The following is a 17738-nucleotide window of genomic DNA, read 5'->3' on the forward strand; positions in this document are numbered from 1 at the left end:
AGAAGCACTTTAAATGTTATTTCAATTTGTTGTATGCAGCTGCACAGCCGACAAGACCGGAATAAAGATCTATAAATTATGAATAGGTCTGGTTAGAAAAGAATACTTAAACAGAGGCGTGTTTGTTAAAGGCTTAGACATGATGCATCATGGTATAAAGAGTCAGGTTTTAATCCAGGTCTGGGAAAGGGTCAGTGGTGGAGGTTGGTAAAGGATGATCAGACGATGGGTATGGGTTATTGGGAAAGGGCAATACAAAAAAAAAAAACCTACCTCATTGGAAGCGTTTTTCCAATGTTTTTGCAGTACAAGTTATTTTAAAGTCCATAAATACGAGAGCAGGGACAACAGAGTTCACAATAATGATATTTTGGAAAGAGGAAAAGGACCAAAACAATTACAGTTGAAAAAATAATATTTGATTTTAACTCATGGCATCAATAGGAATATATAAAATAAAATAAACACCATAAATAAGAGCAATTTAAAAGGCAAAAAAAAAATGTAACTATAGAAAAGAACGCAAAAACAGAGAGAGTATAAAACAAGAGCACTCAGAGTGCACCTCAAATCTTCGATGAAATATGCAATTCGGATCCAATCCAGATTAAACACGGTGTAATTAAGAAACCAACAGACAGACAAACGTATGTGAAAATATTAGTTTCTTGGTGAAGGTAAATAAAACCAAATCCTGTCATCATGAAATTCTTGAAAAAATATTCCTTTCTGTGCATGAATTTTGCCAAGTATTTTTAAACATCAAACTAAACAGCCCAGATTTAAGATACAGACATGTTCTTTTTCAACAATATTAGTATCTCTACATTATTTGGCAGCAACTGAGATCTTTGGACCTTTGACTATGTCTCCTAAGAAGGTGTTACATAGATGAAGAGTAACTTCATGTGTTCCATTTACATCAGCCTTGTCAAACTGTTCTGTACATTTAGTCCAATCAGGCATCTTTTAACATGCGATGTCATACACGGGGTGTCTCTGATCAGACTCCAGACAGACTTACTATCTTCTCTGTTCTGATTTATCTCGTACTCGTTTAAGTCCTTTTGACACTATCGGCAATGAATGGACCTCAGCTGCCAGTGTGTTTTTTACACTAAACTGGTGAGTTGCCATCAGTGTCACCATTTGAAGCCTTCAATGGGCTCCAGTCTCTGAACCCCAGTCTGGATAACTCAAAGATAAAAGAAGGAGAGTGGATAAAGGATGAAAGTGAGGCTCATTCAGAGGTTCAACAAAAGGCTTTATAAAATTGGAAAATTCCTAAAATCAAGATTTAAAACGGTGTTTAAGAGTATGTAATAGTGTTACTGACCAAAGGGTACCAAGGCAGCAGAGGGTAATCAGCTCCATCTTCATTCAATCACATCAAATTTTTAAGACGTGCACTGCCTTACTAAACCTAGACGTGAAGAAATCTATGCATATTTCACTTCTTTCGTTTTATTTGAGGTACACAGGTTGTCACAGCCATCAGGACAAAAAGACGAGCAGTCCTCTGAGTGATGGAAACCACGGCTAAATGTCTGGCTCTCCCTAGTCTGACTGGTTTCTCCATCCAAGGACTTCTTTTCAGAGTCCAACAACAACATTTCCACTGGACTTATTAATAGATTTCACAGGCATCAACTCTTGTGCAGAAGACTTCATAACTTTGTGTTCGTTTAAGATGAGATCTACCAAGAGGATCTTGTATGTTATTATATTATGGCATGTTAGATATTTTTAGGTTTAATTTTAGATCGCAAAAGATTTGTTAAGCCGACTACACATTACAAAGGAAACCCATTATGCATTTACAACAGAGACGGACAACTTTTATCACAAGAGGGACCAAAAAATGTGATTGATCTGTGAGCCACATTTTATTATCAACAATCATGTCAGCATTTAAAATAATAATCAACCTGAAAAAATATTATGAATTAAGAGGATCTGAGGTAAAACTTACACCCAAATATTTTTAAATTATACATAGCTGAAAAAGTTAACAATTCATTGTGCTGTATGTTTTAAATTGTTGTGTTAACTGCAATGAGTTAATGTAATGTGAGGTTAAGATTAATATAAGTAGAAGTATTGTAATTAATTTAATCAGTTATTTGTAGCAATGAAATAAATGATCATGCTCTACGTAAAGATTTATTGTGATTAACGTAATGTGGTGTATTATTGTGACCCATAAAATTAATTATGTGCTTTACTGATTGTGACGTATTATCGTGACATGACCTATGAACTAAAGTCGGCCCTTATATATTTTATATTAATGTTACGTAAATCGTCTTTTGCTTCAGTTATTTTATATGTGTGCATAATATGTGCCTTAAATATTATTGTATTTGTTGTGATTGAAAAAAAAAAGGAAAAAAAAGTGTTTTATCTTGCAATATATAATCTGCGTTGATTTAAGCATGTGCTTTCGGCGCACTTCTGCAGCTAAAGAAATATATATAGCTCAACTCACCATACTAAGCCTGTTTTCCACGATTTTGGGAAGTTTAAAAGCCAGAAGTTATATTTAATTGGGGAAAGCCAATGAAATGCAAAGGAAAAGAAAAAGGATGAACTGCTGCGACAAAAGGTAAACTGTGAAACGTAATTAGGGAGATTCTGAAAAGGAAAATCGGAGACTGTAGCTGCGCAAGTCACACTATTTCTTATCTATTCAATGGCTAATTGCTTGAAGCCTTGTGGTCACCGTCACCTGATAATCTCTTCAGCGGTCATGAACTCAGGACCAGAATGATATTTTCTAAAACTAATGAAGAACGACTTCTCTGCTGCTTGTTTGAAATGTCATCCAATACCATTTAGAGTTGAGGCTTGACCAATTGTCCTAATTTAACTTGAGTGAACGATTCTAGAAGAGTAGAGCGTCATAACAACAAATACTGGGAAAGCATAAACACCTTGTGTCTGCTTCTCCGCCCTCAGCAGAGAAGGGAAAAAATCTGCATCTTTATTGCAAGCAGTCCAAGGTAGCTGTTAAAAGGCCTGTCCTTTAGAATAAATGAAACCATGAGACCCACTTTGAAGTGACTCTGAAAGGCTGAGACACGTGGTGAAAGCCTCAGCAGCACTTTGGTTTCTCACACGTCTAAATAGAACCCTCACGCAGGTATTTCTATCACATTATTTCATTTAGCCGCATAATTACTAATTCCCAACAGAAATCCTAATCAATAGATCCCTCATTAGCCAGCACGGAGGAGAACATTTGTATTTGGTCATTCAATTAATCCATTTGCTTATTTTCATTCCAATTATTATTCTGTCGGGCTCATCTGCTAAAGGTTTCAAGGGGCTGTTGCTGGGAAACAACTGGCCTAAAAACAACAGTGGCTATACTAATCATTCCTTTCCTGGTGAAGTGCATGAAATTTTAGTCAGAGTTTAATAACTGAAAGGTCCAGCCATTACCACCAGGGTTTAGCATCCACCAAACCTAAATATAGTTTGTTTTTAGTTTGTACAAGGTTTGGTTCAACTTGAATTTTCTGTGAGTTTCTTTCCATCATTATTCTACCAATCAGCTCCGCGTTTCTTGCACAGTGATTAGTTGTGATCGAATTAGCTCATTTGACGTCAGGTACGATTCTTTAACACCAACTCCCTCCTACCTGAAAACAAGCCACTGATTGGTAGTAATGAACTTTGATTGGATTTTGATTTGAGCTCAACATAAAGGTTATCTGTAGTGAATTGTAATTGTGGATGGTAACACAAGATCATATAAATTAATGGAGGTTTAATCATGTAAATACGAATAAGAAATGGTTACAGTCGCCATTAAAATCCATCTACTGTAATATTCCTGGTCTTCTAAGAAATAACATAACTTCTAAGAAACTGGATGACGCAACTAAAATATTGGATTGAAATGCTATTTTACCAGAGACCGTCAATGGGAGCGGAAACACAAAGAGTGATCTTGAGGTGGCAAGAACCTAAGTGAACGCTGTTCTGAAATCTCAAAAATGGCAATGCCCACATATAAAGAGCTATACCACACCAAAGAATTATTGAGCAGTTAAAACGCTCTCGGATTTGCTTTCCCCAATAGTCCGCCTCATTTATCTGGAATCAGAACAGTATCATAATGAATGAACTCTTAAAGGGTTTTTCACGAATGCACATGCTTTGTTTCGCAGTTGTATTTTAGATTCACAAATGCACACGACCTGTTTCGCAAATATATATTTTATGCAAACTTGAAATGCACACGCTCTACGTCACAAATGTTATTTTGAGGCACACTTGTAATATAAATCCACAGATAATCTGAATTGCTGAATGTGCTTTTACAAACTGCTTCTGTGCTGTGAAACCTCTGCGCGTTTGTGAGAGAAATATGTGCGGTGAATTTTGAGACTGCCCTGACGTCGCGGATCAGGTGTGTTTGCTTTCAGCCAATCATATGGCTTCTTAGATTTTCTCCACACTTTTAAACCAATTGCAGAGCTACTGATATGTGCGCTTGCGCAGTGTTCAAACTAGAGGGTTGGTGTGAATGTGCAAACAAAGTCTAGAGTGAAACAAGTAGGTAAATCGGAGCGTTTCCAACCGAAGTCTAGAACGATTCCGGTGTGCTGTGAACACAAACGCTCTCGGCTCGGGCCAGACACAGGAAGACTCTAAGATGACGTAGAGCATATGGCTTTGTGGGGGTGGGCAGGAGAACCAGCTATGGTGCAAAAAAACTGTGCGTTCTTACACAATCACTTGACTGTTTAAAATCGCATACCAACATATTATTCATACTATGCCTGAAATCAATATGAGTATGTAGTGTGTTCATATTAGAAAGTATGGAAAAATTGAGCACGTGTGAAATACCCAGATGTATACTACATGGGAATATTTGCACACGAGTCATACTCAACCGCCCCATGATGCATTGCAAACAGAACGTAAAATCGTCCTGGGACCGGCTTCAAGATAAAAGTCAAACATCCCCTTTTCAAAACAAAAGCATCTCTTTTTGTCTTCCATTGGTTTTTAACACTTTTGTTTTAAAAAAGGGCTCTTGTTTTGAAGTTACCCGAAAGTTTTGTCAGTAGCACAATGGCGAGTTGCTGAAAATCTCAGAAATGTCGGCATGAAATGTGTGTCTGCAAATTTTATGGATCAAATTACCACATGTTGATATTCTACTTGGTCTCCAACTTTCAAAGGTAGAAAATCAACAGATATTTACATCAGTTTGCTTCAGGTTTTTGCCATGGTAAGAAATGCATCTTGGGAAACTTGGAAGTATACTTCAATGGGAACGGTCACCATCCTAACCATACTTATGGTATATAGTAGACATTATATACTCATTGAGTTTGTAGTGCATAGTACAGAGTTAGCCATTTCGAACCTTTGACCAAGAGATGAGACTTTTTTCTTCTCATTTCTCTTTGCCAAATGAAGTAAATAAATTATCAGCTGTTCTCCGCCCATGTTATTCAGTTTTAAACCAAACATCCAAAGTGCATTCATGTGATAAGTCGTGTATTTCTTTTAAGAGCTGAAATAAGCAGGCCAGCCTGAGTTATCTCTAACTGGGAGATCTGAGAGGTGCTGTTAGTGGGAGTGTTTGTGTCTGACAGCACGCCGGTTAGCCATCAGCTCAGCTGGCAAAGTGTCCCGCTGTCAGCCACGGCCTGGTGGATGAATTTACATCAGAGGAAACAGCCGATAAAGGAAAACAGATAAACTGCCGTCGCTGTCTGGATAGATTTAAGGCGTCGGGAGAAGTGTTGTGGTTTGTTTTGCAACCTTTATTTACTAAAGCGTATCTGTAGCAAAAATGTGTATAACATAAAACGTGTTTAATATATTACAAATAAACTAAATATGTGCAAATGTATTTATTAAAAAATGTATATATACCTTAGGTCAGCGATTCTCAACTGGTGGGTCGGGACCCAAAAGTGGGTCGCGGACCTGTACTGGGTGGGTGATGGACAGCTGGTCAAAAATAAATACTTAATGTCTTTCATGTTGGACTTGTCTTTTATTTTGAAAGAAGCATTTCTTTTGACATTAATGTTGCACAGGAAAATATATAGATGTATGTTTCAAAAAAGATTATATGTGTGTTTTTGAAAAACTAAATATTGGTTGGTTGAATTCTAAAAAAAAAAAGTGGGTCGCGATTTAATGAACATGGCAAAATGTGGGTCCCAGGTTGAGACCAGTTGAGGGTCCCTGCCTTAGGTTACAGTCATGGGAATGATTGTCTGGATGTGATGTGAATTGGTTGATTCCATTGCAGTGTTTATATAACTTTTCGTCTACTAGTAAATCAGTGAATGTGTTACATCCTTTTGGAGACACGGTTTTCATATTCTGCACTAATTTATCTTTGAATGAGACAAAAGCTGTGAAGGGTTGGTGTAATCCATAGCAAACACCATATCAGCGTTGATTTGTCGGCCAGTGAATGCACGCCCAGCACATTACTGGGTCGTGTTTTTAAAATCTAATCAGAGGAACTATAACAAGGAAAATAAATCAGGTGTATTTGTGTCTCGCTCCCTTCCTGATGCACCATCTGCCTCCCCCTCTTTCTGTCTTTCCAATCAGATTAATAGGCTAAGCCTCATAAAAGCAGTGGAGGGGTTTTGCTGACAAATGGAAAGGATATGAAAAGGCTGTGTCCAAACACGGAATGAGAAATAACAGCAACGTAGGGGGAAAAAATGAAGAAATCTTAATCAAAAATACATCATAATGCCTTGATAAATATTCAGTGTGAACCCTCTGCCTCTGAACATGTTTTAGGAACCAATGGTGATACAGAATTAAAGGAACCATTATCCTCAGGTGGGTAGGCCTGCTTGATAAAATACATTTTTCAATTTTTTTTTTTTGTGCGTGCACATTGATATGGTTACATTTTGAGTTTGTTTGTCCAAATCAAAATATCAACAGGTCAACAGATGGTTCCATCTCCACTGCAATAAAATGTGCAGATGCTATGTGTTGATTACATGCTGAGTCATGAAGTAGAAGTGAACTATATTACCTGCTCTTTATATGAAACAAACTCCTGTCAATACAACCTGGTATTAGTCAGTCTACGCTTTACATTATGCCGCTGCCTTATTGATTATTTTATTGGTTGTTTAACATATGTGTTATCATGGTTTTAGGTTTTCTGATACGTTTGGACTCTATGGGGACTATGGATGGAAACCGTTTATTTACATACTTGTAGTATGTTTATTAAGCATTAATACGTCTGTGGATTGCAAAAAAGCAATTTTATTTAATTTTTATGGTCATTTTATTTTGAAAAATTGTCACTTTCACAAAGTGAGTCACATGCACTGGTTTCTACGGGCTTACACACGGCTTTGTGTTCGAGTAAAATTACAAAGAAAATTAAAAAAAACTGCAAGTATAAAGCACAGATTTAGTGTCACAATTTGACTTTAATGAAGAAAAACCAATGATAATCTCCCTATAATCTAAGGAGGTCATTGACATTTACGTATTTAACAATAAATAAATAATAATAATGAAAGAAAGAATAAATTAAATACTTTCTAATGGTTGATTTGATATTATGCACCTACATAGAAATTAAATCAACATTTTTTGGGCAAGTGTTGATAACCAAAGCAGATGAAATGTCAAAACATAAATTAGATAGGAAGCTAAAGTAATGTTTCATGTTTCATAAAATCCCTTTTTCAGTCTTTTTGTTCACACTCCTGTAACGCCATGAAGCAATTCCTCAAACAAAATGCAACAAACAGAATGTGATGGTGTTTTTTTTTTGGTTTTTTTTTTTCTGTTTTTTAACTGGTTCCTACCAAGAGGATGTTGCTACTCAACTCCCGTGTGTTCTCATCCTCATCCTCCCGCAGGAAATAGTTTCTCTCTTTGAGTGCAAAGAATACCAGTGTTGTAATAATTGAAAAGGAAAAGTGAATAAATTCATAGAAATGCATTTGTGAGCTGCTTCGTCAAACCTTCCAGAAGTGATTGTTAGTGTCACACGAGGACAGACTGTGTCGCTCTTCTCAGCAGACCAGACTTATGGGAATAACGACCTTCCAGCAGCGTATGGATGTCAACGTCGTGACGGACAACAAGGATGTAGACTGGCTTGATTAAAATCCGGGCTTGTTGAGGTCAAACCAGTAAATTATGATAAATTACGAGATTTTCAGCTTGGTCATTAACTTAGTACAGAGAAGATCCTGCTTATGGTCCGTTACACTGATATGACACACATTACGAGGCCTGAGCCAAAAGATAAACTACTGTAAATGTAAAAATGTCAACAGTCCCTGACCATGAGTCAACGTGTCCTTGAGCAAGACACTGAAACCTAAATTACTCCATATGCGAAATAGTACCCAGCAGAGCAACTCTGTTTCCATTAGTCTGTGAATGAGTGAATGTGGCTGATCATAAAGTGCATGCTTCCATGCATTTACCACATTTAACTTCATTTCAAATTCATCCTGTACCTTGAATAGCAGAAATATATAACATTTATCACAGCCAGGGCCACAAAAATGGTCAGATCCAAGGGCCACAGTATTAATCATGTCAGCATTTAGAACTATTGACTAATCTAAGCTTTAATATATTAAATAACAAAGGGTTATGTGTATTTCTGTTATTAATTTATTATTTTTAATTTATCTGACTTTATTTAACCAAGTAAAAACAGATCAAGAACAGTTCTTATTTACAACTGTGGCCTGGCAAAAAGCAAGGACTTATGAAGGAAAAAAAAGAAGGGGTGTTGTCATTTTGTGGATTTTTTGGGTTCTTTTTGTCGCCATCTTGTGTGTTTTTGGAATTGGAATAAATGCATGTATTTTGTTGTCTTCTTGTATTTTCTTCTGTGTTTTTTGTTGTATTGTGTTTTTGAAAAAAATGTAGGTATTTTGTTGTCCTTTCAGTTTTCTTTCTTTCCTTTGTTTGTGTTGTTGTTTTGAGCGATAATTTACTGTACTTTCTGTGTATTTTCATTGGAGTTTAGCATAATTATCAGTTACTTAGTTGTCTGTTTCAGGAGTAATTTTTGTGTATATTCATGTCATTTTGTATATTTGACTATTTTTTGTACTATTTTTTGTAGTTGTGTGTTTTTGGTGTGGATTTTAGATATTTTGATTCATTCTGTGTATTTTCCGTCTCATTTTATGCGTTTACCACATGTCACCCCCGGGCTGTCATTTGCCCATGTCTGTTACTTTTTCACCACACAAACACAAAAGAGAAATCACTGAAAATGTCAACAAATATTCCTGTCTGATGGACGCTCCACCAACGCGTGAAATTAAAGTTCCCAGATCAAACTTGACACCCAACCTTTGCTGGTTTAGAAAGCGGCAGCGAAAAAGACTTCTCAGTGAACTGTAACAGGCAGCAGCAGTAGCAGCACATATACATCATCCTGCAGGATTTCTGCAAACATACAACAGTCTGGAAATATCCACAGTCACAGGAGAGAGCTGGACCTTTAAAGCTGGAGGTTGGAGAGATGTTGAAATTCTATCCTCACACAGTGCGCATCAAAACATGTCAGAGGAACAGACCATCAGCAGAAATAAATGCATTTGCTTTGTGCACATCGAGACAGGCTATTTTCCCGAGTTTACACTCTTTTCATGCTCAGAACTGCGTGTAAAACATTAAGTATTATAGCCACAGTATATAGCGTTTTCCTCACTGCAAGGTTTACAAGAAAACAATCATCCAAAGACCTGCCACCCTCAAGCGTGACTATTGCACACCAAGAATATCAAGGTCCGATTTTCCATGTCAAAATTTCCAAAATTCCGTTTCATGGTTTATTTGTTGCCCTTTACACTTTTACGTTTCATCGTATTTCACTGTTTAGATGACTTTACCGGCTATTAAACTTCTCAAAATTGTACCAAATGTGCTAAACAGGGTTAATAGAGTCAACTACTGTTATTACTGCTTCGGATGATTTACGTAGACAGAATAAGTTACGCTTAAATCAAACGAGATTCTTCGTGAAACTCTTTAAGCGTCACTATACCCCTGGATTCTCTGACCTGCCACAAGAAGAGAAATTCAGAAAATGCCTTGACTATGGGCGGGGCTCCTGGAGCAGTTAAGACACGCCCAGTCTATACTTAAGAATCTCCAAAAAAACAATCAATGCTGTGTTAACTACCAGTGTTGTGCAAGTTACTGAAAAAAAGTAACTAGTTACCGTTACTAGTTACTTCATTCACAAAGTAACTCAGTTACTATTTTGCTTACTTACACCAAAAAGTAATGTGTTACTGGAAAAAGTAACTTGAGTTACTTAGTATTAAAGAATGTATTCTTTTTTTGGGGTTATTTGTGTCCATACAGCTTCATATCAGTGCTGTAATAATATAATAATTCACTGTTGAACTGTACCCCTGTATTAACATTGTTTTGGATAAAAGCCTCTGATAAATGAAATGTTACTGTATCCAACCCTACAGTTTCTAATCATTTACATTCACTGTACTAAACTCTGCTCAGTATTAGTCTTTACAAACACCAATCTGACTGAAACACTAAGTATTCTTTCAATACCAGTTTATTTACCAGAGACCAGCAGAAACTGAAAATGTTACAAGGAATTGTGAAATAAATAAATCACAAAACAACCTGAATATTCTTCAAAATCAAAGATCAAAAATTAAAGTGGCTTCAGCATCATAAAACGGTTGTGTTTTGCCTTAGAATGTTCCCTTACAGCTTAAGTACAAAAACTAGCAATAATGTTCAACATAAACACAAAAAACCTTCTAAAGTAAATAAATGAAAGCAATCTGAATTAACATCCATCCATCCATTTTCTTCCGCTTTTATCCGGGGCCGGGTCGCGGAGGCAACAGTCTCAGCAGAGATGCCCAGACCTCCCGATCCATGCACACCTCCTCCAGCTGTTCTGGGGGGACCCCGAGGCGACACCAGGCCAGCTCAGAGACATAGTCCCTCCAGTGTGTCCTGGGCCTTCCACGAGGCCTCTTCCCAATAGGACATGCCTGAAACACCTCCCGAGGGAGGTGACCAGGATGCATCCGAAACAGATGCCCGAGCCACCTCAGCTGGCTCCTTTCGACGTGAAGAAACAGCGACTCTACTCCGAGCTCCTCATCCTATCTCGAAGGGTGCGCCCAGCCACCCAGCAAAGGAAACTCATTTCAGCCGCCTGTATCCGCGATCTTGTCCTTTCGGTCATTATCCAAATCTCATGACCATAGGTGAGGGTAGGAACGTAGATCGATCGGTAAATTGAGAGCTTTGCCCCCCGACTCAGCTCCCTCTTCACCACAACAGTCCGATACAGCGACCGCATCACTGCTGATGGTGCACCGATCCGTCTATCCCCCATGAGTGAGGGTCTGAATTACTATTCGGAATAAATTTTGACCAACTCTGCTTAACAAAAACTGCTATAAAACAACCATACATGATGTGCATATAAAGCATAAAACAGCTGCTCCAAAATTAAAGCATATGTCAACTATCACAGCTTTACTCACAGATGGCTGCAGCCATTGTTGGAGGAAGAGAAGTCGGCACAACGAAGAGAACACATAATTTTGAAAATTGAAACAAAAAGGATCTAAACATATTTTCCTTATTTCTCCTCATATCTGTCCATGTTTCCGTGCCTTCATCTGCTTTTCATCTTGTTTTCTTCACAGCTTTCACTCTCACCAACAGCTTCCCATATTATTTTTCTCCTGCTTTGAATAACATTTGCTTGCTGTGTATCAAAAATATGTTTATTCCCCTCTTCCACCAACACCTTTCATTTCATGCTTGCAGCCACTCTGCTCTTCTACATTCTCCATGTTACATCTTAAAGTGAGGAAAAACCCCTGGTTTAAAATCAGCCAGGCTGCACCACTTTGGCACCGGTTGTTATTTGTCATTTAGTCAACAAATAAACAAACAAGATGAGCAATATCGCAGTCTTTATAACACATTCGAATGTGTGCAACATTCTGGAAAGTGTTCTTCACTCTTTATCTCTTTGAAAACACATTTTAAAGCAATTGCATTTTACCCATGATGACAGAAACAAGGAAAAGTTCTGTTTCAAAGCTATTTAGAAGTCAGAAGAGCAACTCCTTTACCGTGCTGGATAAAACAAACAACTCGCCATTTCTCAGCACTGTGACATACAGCCCGTTTCTATCACAGAGGAGTCGTCCATGCAGGGTGGATGAAGGGGTCAAGGAGGAGGGAGAGGAAGACGAGTCCAGGGAATGACACAGATGTGTAAGGCAGAGGGGAACTCTGGGCACTTGGCAAACAAAAGCAGGAAGAAGGAAGGGAGGGTAAAGGGTCCAGTCTGAGTCTGAGAGAGACAGAAATAAAATGCCACCGGTGGAGGAGAAAGGATCCATGATGGCCAACTCTCCAGGAAACAAATGGCACTTTGTTGGAACATTAGGCGCTGTGATATTGGAGCAGTGCTGAAAACTAATTTGTATAGATGCAGTCAGTTTACGACGTGAAGAGGGGGGACAAAAAGAGGTTGATTTTAGCAGAATAGGCTCCTGTGGGATGGAGACAGCTGTCCATGAGCTCTCACCCTTTGTTTACAGCAGACGTGATAGCTTTAAAAAAAAAAAAAAAAAATTATTAATCTAAATATACATCTTTTATTAATAAAATGTATCTTCGCTTTGTCCATATAGTTCAAGCTGGAGATTGTGACAATGAAGATATGGAAGAAACTACATAAATTATTTAATTCCTATTGGAGAAGAATTAATTTAAAAAAAAAAAAAAAAAAAAGGAACAAGCGTACTGGCCTAAATTAGTATTCATGTTACTCTCCTCCTCTTCAAGTGAAAACTACATGATACCCATTTTACTCCTCTAAATCAGGAGTTCTCAACCTTGGGCTCACAAGACACTGGGAGGGTGTCACCAGATGCCTTTAAGAAACTACAAATATTTTTATCACCAAAGTTACCATATTTCAACCTGCTTTCATCACATTTTCTTGCCTGATTTTTGCTTGTTTTAATGCTTTTTTGACATTTCTCCATCAAATTTCAATGCCTTTTCAGCACATTTTTTCCACTTTTAAGACATTTTCTGAACTTAAACCTTCTCCCACCTAATGTTGCATACGTTGACTCATTATAGTCACTTTTAACCTCCTTTCACCATATTTCATGCTTGTTTTTACTAATTTAACCCAGATTCACGATTTGTCACACCGATTATCTACCAGTTTAAACTAACTGTTCCAATATTGACTCTTGGAACTCTTTTTTACCTCGTTTTCCTCCCATTTTTGGCCAGGTAGAGAACCAGTGCTCTAAATTTTCTTTCTAATCGAGCTAACGTGGCACTATTAGCTCAATAGTCATCCACAGTATCTTGGTCTGTTTATTTAAGGTAAGCATTAACACACTCAGGCTAAGGTAGCATGCTAATTTAGCACATCAACCTAATCAGTCCGAAGCCAACATTCACAGAAGTCAGTAATAAATTTGCTATAGTCACGTTGATGTAAAATGATACAAAATAATCAATATTTACGAGTAAGCAAATTAACATGAGCTGTGCGAACAAAAGCTCAGCTTTATTCTGCGGCTGCCCAGTGAGGGGTGTAACTGAAAGATCCAGAGACATGACGAATACTAATTTTATTTATAGTTCAAACAAACAAATCTAAATTGAGGAGGTCCCACCTAGTCATTTCCCGGATTTAAATAATCACGGTTCCTTTGATGCGAGTCTACGTTTGCTCGTGCAGCTTTGCAGAAAGCCCCATAATGACCGTTTCCTGACAATCAGGAAATCAAAAACATTCTGAGGCTAGCATGTGTGCATCTAATGTTTCATTTATATTAATATTCTACCCTAATTTTGGGTTTCCTGCTGGTGAATATAATCAACTCTAGCTCTTTGGCCATCTGAACGAACCCCTTTCTATGACAGCAGTGTCCACTCACTTGATATTTAATGAATATGTCAACTTGCCCTACATGGTTAATGACAGCCCTTTGGCACACGAGATAAAATCCAGAGCATGGCATGACTGTCCTATGAATCCAGCCTTCGCCATAACATCATCAGGACTGAGATGGTTGAACACAGGTATAGGAATCGTTTTTGTGGAAGCCAGTCGGTACAAAGACTGTCAGAAAAGGACAGCGTTGATGGCACCAATAGGCTTTTTCTCTGCCAGATCGAGGCACAAAGCAATGAAAGTGGTACGATAAAAAAGGGAAGCAATCAGTCTGAGAGTGAGAAGAGGACAAACTTGGCACGTGAAGCCCAAACTCACAGACCGAGGAGAGGCGAGAGAGGAAAAATTAACAATTGGCAGCAGTCATATATGAAAAAGTAAAACGCTTTGGCAAACCTCTTCTAATCCGGCCTGCCTGAGTCTGCCCTGAAGTCCAACTTACAATAGGCAATCCTGGCCATGGCCCAACACTTTGTCGTCTGATTATTTGGTCAGTGTGGATTGAATTGTTGTGGGCTTGAACGCGGAACGCTTGAGGAGTATAAGTACGACTAGTAGCGGCTTCAATTTTCCACGAGCGTGGAAAAATTGAAATTCATGTTCTGAGAAGAGAAAAATCCTTTTGACAAGGGAAAAAAGACATTCACCCTATTTAAACCCTACATCACATGGAAATGCCTAGCATGTGTTTTTTGGGACCAATTTCACATGAACACTATTTTTCCACCAGAAAACGGGTGAATGAATGTCTAGAAAATGGATAAATAATTATGTCCAATTCCACCCTCATTCCTGTTCAATCATTTTAAGGCCGGGTTACCGGACTCAAAAACGCCACTCACTTTGTATTCTTCTTCTTGTTGTGTACACTAGTTAAAATCGCTACACCTCTGTTATTTGTGAACGGATCGGGCTGAAATTTGGTAGCTATAATCCATGGATGTGTACGCATCAACGCTTGGAGCTCGATTTTTCAAAAGAAAAAAAAAAAAGGAAGTTGATTTCTCATTTATTTGCGACTCAAATATTACTACGGTTGGTGGAACTGAATCATTGGCACATACCAATATATAAATGTCACCTATTACCTCGTACGTGTCCCCTGGGGCCCCATTTTTCAAATGGCTACTCCGTTAGTTCTCATTAGATCTGTATGTAGTTTGGTATGAATACTTTATGAATGAATACAATGAGACGCTCAAGAGCCCTTTCTTTTTTTTTTTAAATTGGGCCCAGGGGCCCATCCCCCCATTTCCGGTATTTTCCAAATTTATGGGAACGTAGTTGTGTGATATATCGTTTCAAAGGTAGTTCAACATAGATTTCGATTATGCCCCGCACAATTAGATTAGGGGCCCACCCCCCTTTTTAGGCAATTTCCACTAAAGTCGTTTTCTCATTTATTTGTGAGTCAAATATTGCAACAGTTGGTGGTACCGAATCATTGACAAATACCAATATATGAATGGGACCCATTACTCCGTATGTGCCACGAGGGCGCCATTTTTCAAATGACCACTCCTCCATTAATGCTCGTTGAATCGGGCTGTAATTTGACATGGACATTCTATGAGCGGATGTCAAGAGCATCTAGGAGACCTTTTTGAAAGTGGTGGGAGCACCCCATCTTCCCATCATTTCTAAATTTATCGGAACAAAGTCATGTGATATATTGTTTCAAAGCCAATTCAACGTAGATTACCATTTTACGTCGCACAATTTCATTTGTTTTACCTGGTTGAACAGAGTTATTTCACTGAATTCTTGGGAACGTGGTACGTGCTCTTCGGTGCGGAGACGTTCAGCGGGTCCGGCAGTAGTTCATCAGAACTTGTTTTTAAAACCTGTACTATATCCTATATGCATTTTACAAATAAATCAATAAGATTAGTTCGTAAAGCGTTACTGACCCCAACCCTGACAGAGACCATACATTATTTATAGTCAAGAATATTTATTAATATTTACTAACCCTACGAAAAAATGTTTCACTTATCAACAAGAAGATTATAATCTGTGAGGTCAGATGAACTTTAAGAATCCTAAAAATAAGAACAAAAAAGTTTCAGCTTATCTTTGTGTGTGGTGTTCGATATGGAACGGTTTAAAACGTACTTTTGAGGTACAACATGGAAGAACGTACGTAAAGAATATGATACTGTAAGGTACTTGTGCAGAAGACTTGGTTGTTCTGATGTTTTTTTTTTTTACAAAGATGCAAGATTGTCTTAGATAAAATGGAAGTCTTTTTTCTTTCATTATTTGGAGCGTTCCGAGTGAGAATGGAGGGAATTAAATAAGGTCTTCCCCTCCCATTGAGCATGTCTAGAGTAGATGTGGTGTTGTTGTGCTTAATAAACAGATAAAATAAATAAAAGATAAAATCACGCACTACATGTTAGGGTTCGTCTGTAGTGATCATGTTATTAGGGCTGGGCAATTAATTGAATTTTAATCGGGATCACGATTATTGTTGTCACGATTAAATTAACCTGATGGTCGGCTATATTTACATTTAAAATATGGGCTCTGCACTCTGTAATAGTGTATTTATTCAGTTTGGTACATTTTGGGTTACCTTATATTATGTTTTTTGTGTAATTGTTCTTCAAAGTTTAATTTTGCACTGTAAATTGAACACATGTTTGTTTAAAAGTAGTGTAATTAAAAACACAGATTTTTTCCTAACATGATAAATAATTGTAATTATAATTGAGACTACAATATTGATTAAAATAATGGTGATTATCATTTTGGCCATAATCGCGCAGCCCTACATGTTATCCTGTGATTGAATTACAAAGTGTGTTTTTAATGTGTTATCATGACCCACAGTTGAATGTGTCGTCCACACAAAATCCCAGATTCTTCACACCTATCAGTATCCTTGATGCTCCCTTTTACTAATTGTACAATCAACAGGATAACTGAGTTTCTAATGCTAATCATTAAAGTGGAAAATTACTTTCCCTTATTTGACTAAAAATGGCTTGTGACAGGAAATATTTGCATTCCTTAATTAGGGAAACCTATTTTCCTTATACAGTATATCATTTAAAAAAAAAAAAAACGATCTGTGACAATGATCTGTGAGTCACATCTGCTCAAAAAGAATCGTAAAGGACAAGTGACAGACTCCGCTATGGCTCAGCACTCTTGCCTTCAATAATGTTAGAAAATTAGGGATCGGGATGCAGGGACCGTTAAATGGATAAGTGGGAATAAAGGGGTTTGTACTGGAAGTGGAGCCTCTCAAACGTCTATAACTTTGTTAAAAATTTTGCAAATTTGGTCACTGAACTATTCATGGTATTTTGAACTCCAGGAAGACAAACATTTAATATTTTTGCAGCTTGGTTAAGTTATTGTACCTATTACAATAGAATAGAAAAGACATTTATTGATCACCATAGGGGAAATTCACTCGTCGCAGCAATTGAATAGCACACAGTAAGAACAAAAGTAAATACCAACATAGGATAACAGTGCAAATATATGATTGTGGGACAGATATAAATTAGAAAAAAAATGACAAATGAAGGGGGAGGCTATGATTTTGTTTTATTATATTCTATTTCAGCGTTTTTTCAACCTTGGGGTCACCTCCTGAAATCTCTCGTAATTATTAAAAAATATATTTACATTTACTGAACCTGGCTACTCTGTATCCGTAATACAGTATATAACAAACGTGATCAAAAACTAATTCCAGAAAGAAAAAGAAAACGTCTTTTTACTTAACTTTAAT

General features: G+C 37.5%; 1 protein-coding gene and 1 long non-coding RNA gene across 3 annotated transcripts in view; both read right to left on the reverse strand.

Annotated features, from left to right (window-relative positions):
* LOC114454130 (receptor activity-modifying protein 3) overlaps nt 1–17738 on the reverse strand; it is a 47986-nt gene that overhangs the window by 17746 nt on the left and 12502 nt on the right. The gene's annotated exons all lie outside the window — the stretch shown is intronic.
* On the reverse strand, nt 4413–16007 carry LOC114454131 (uncharacterized). Its single transcript, XR_003672516.1, has 3 exons — nt 15968–16007; nt 9918–9925; nt 4413–4517 (listed from the first exon to the last, which is right to left on the reverse strand). It is a non-coding gene; the product is annotated as an uncharacterized LOC114454131 (long non-coding RNA).

This window comes from Gouania willdenowi, chromosome 20, assembly GCF_900634775.1.
Source record: "Gouania willdenowi chromosome 20, fGouWil2.1, whole genome shotgun sequence".
NCBI lineage: Eukaryota > Metazoa > Chordata > Actinopteri > Blenniiformes > Gobiesocidae > Gouania > Gouania willdenowi.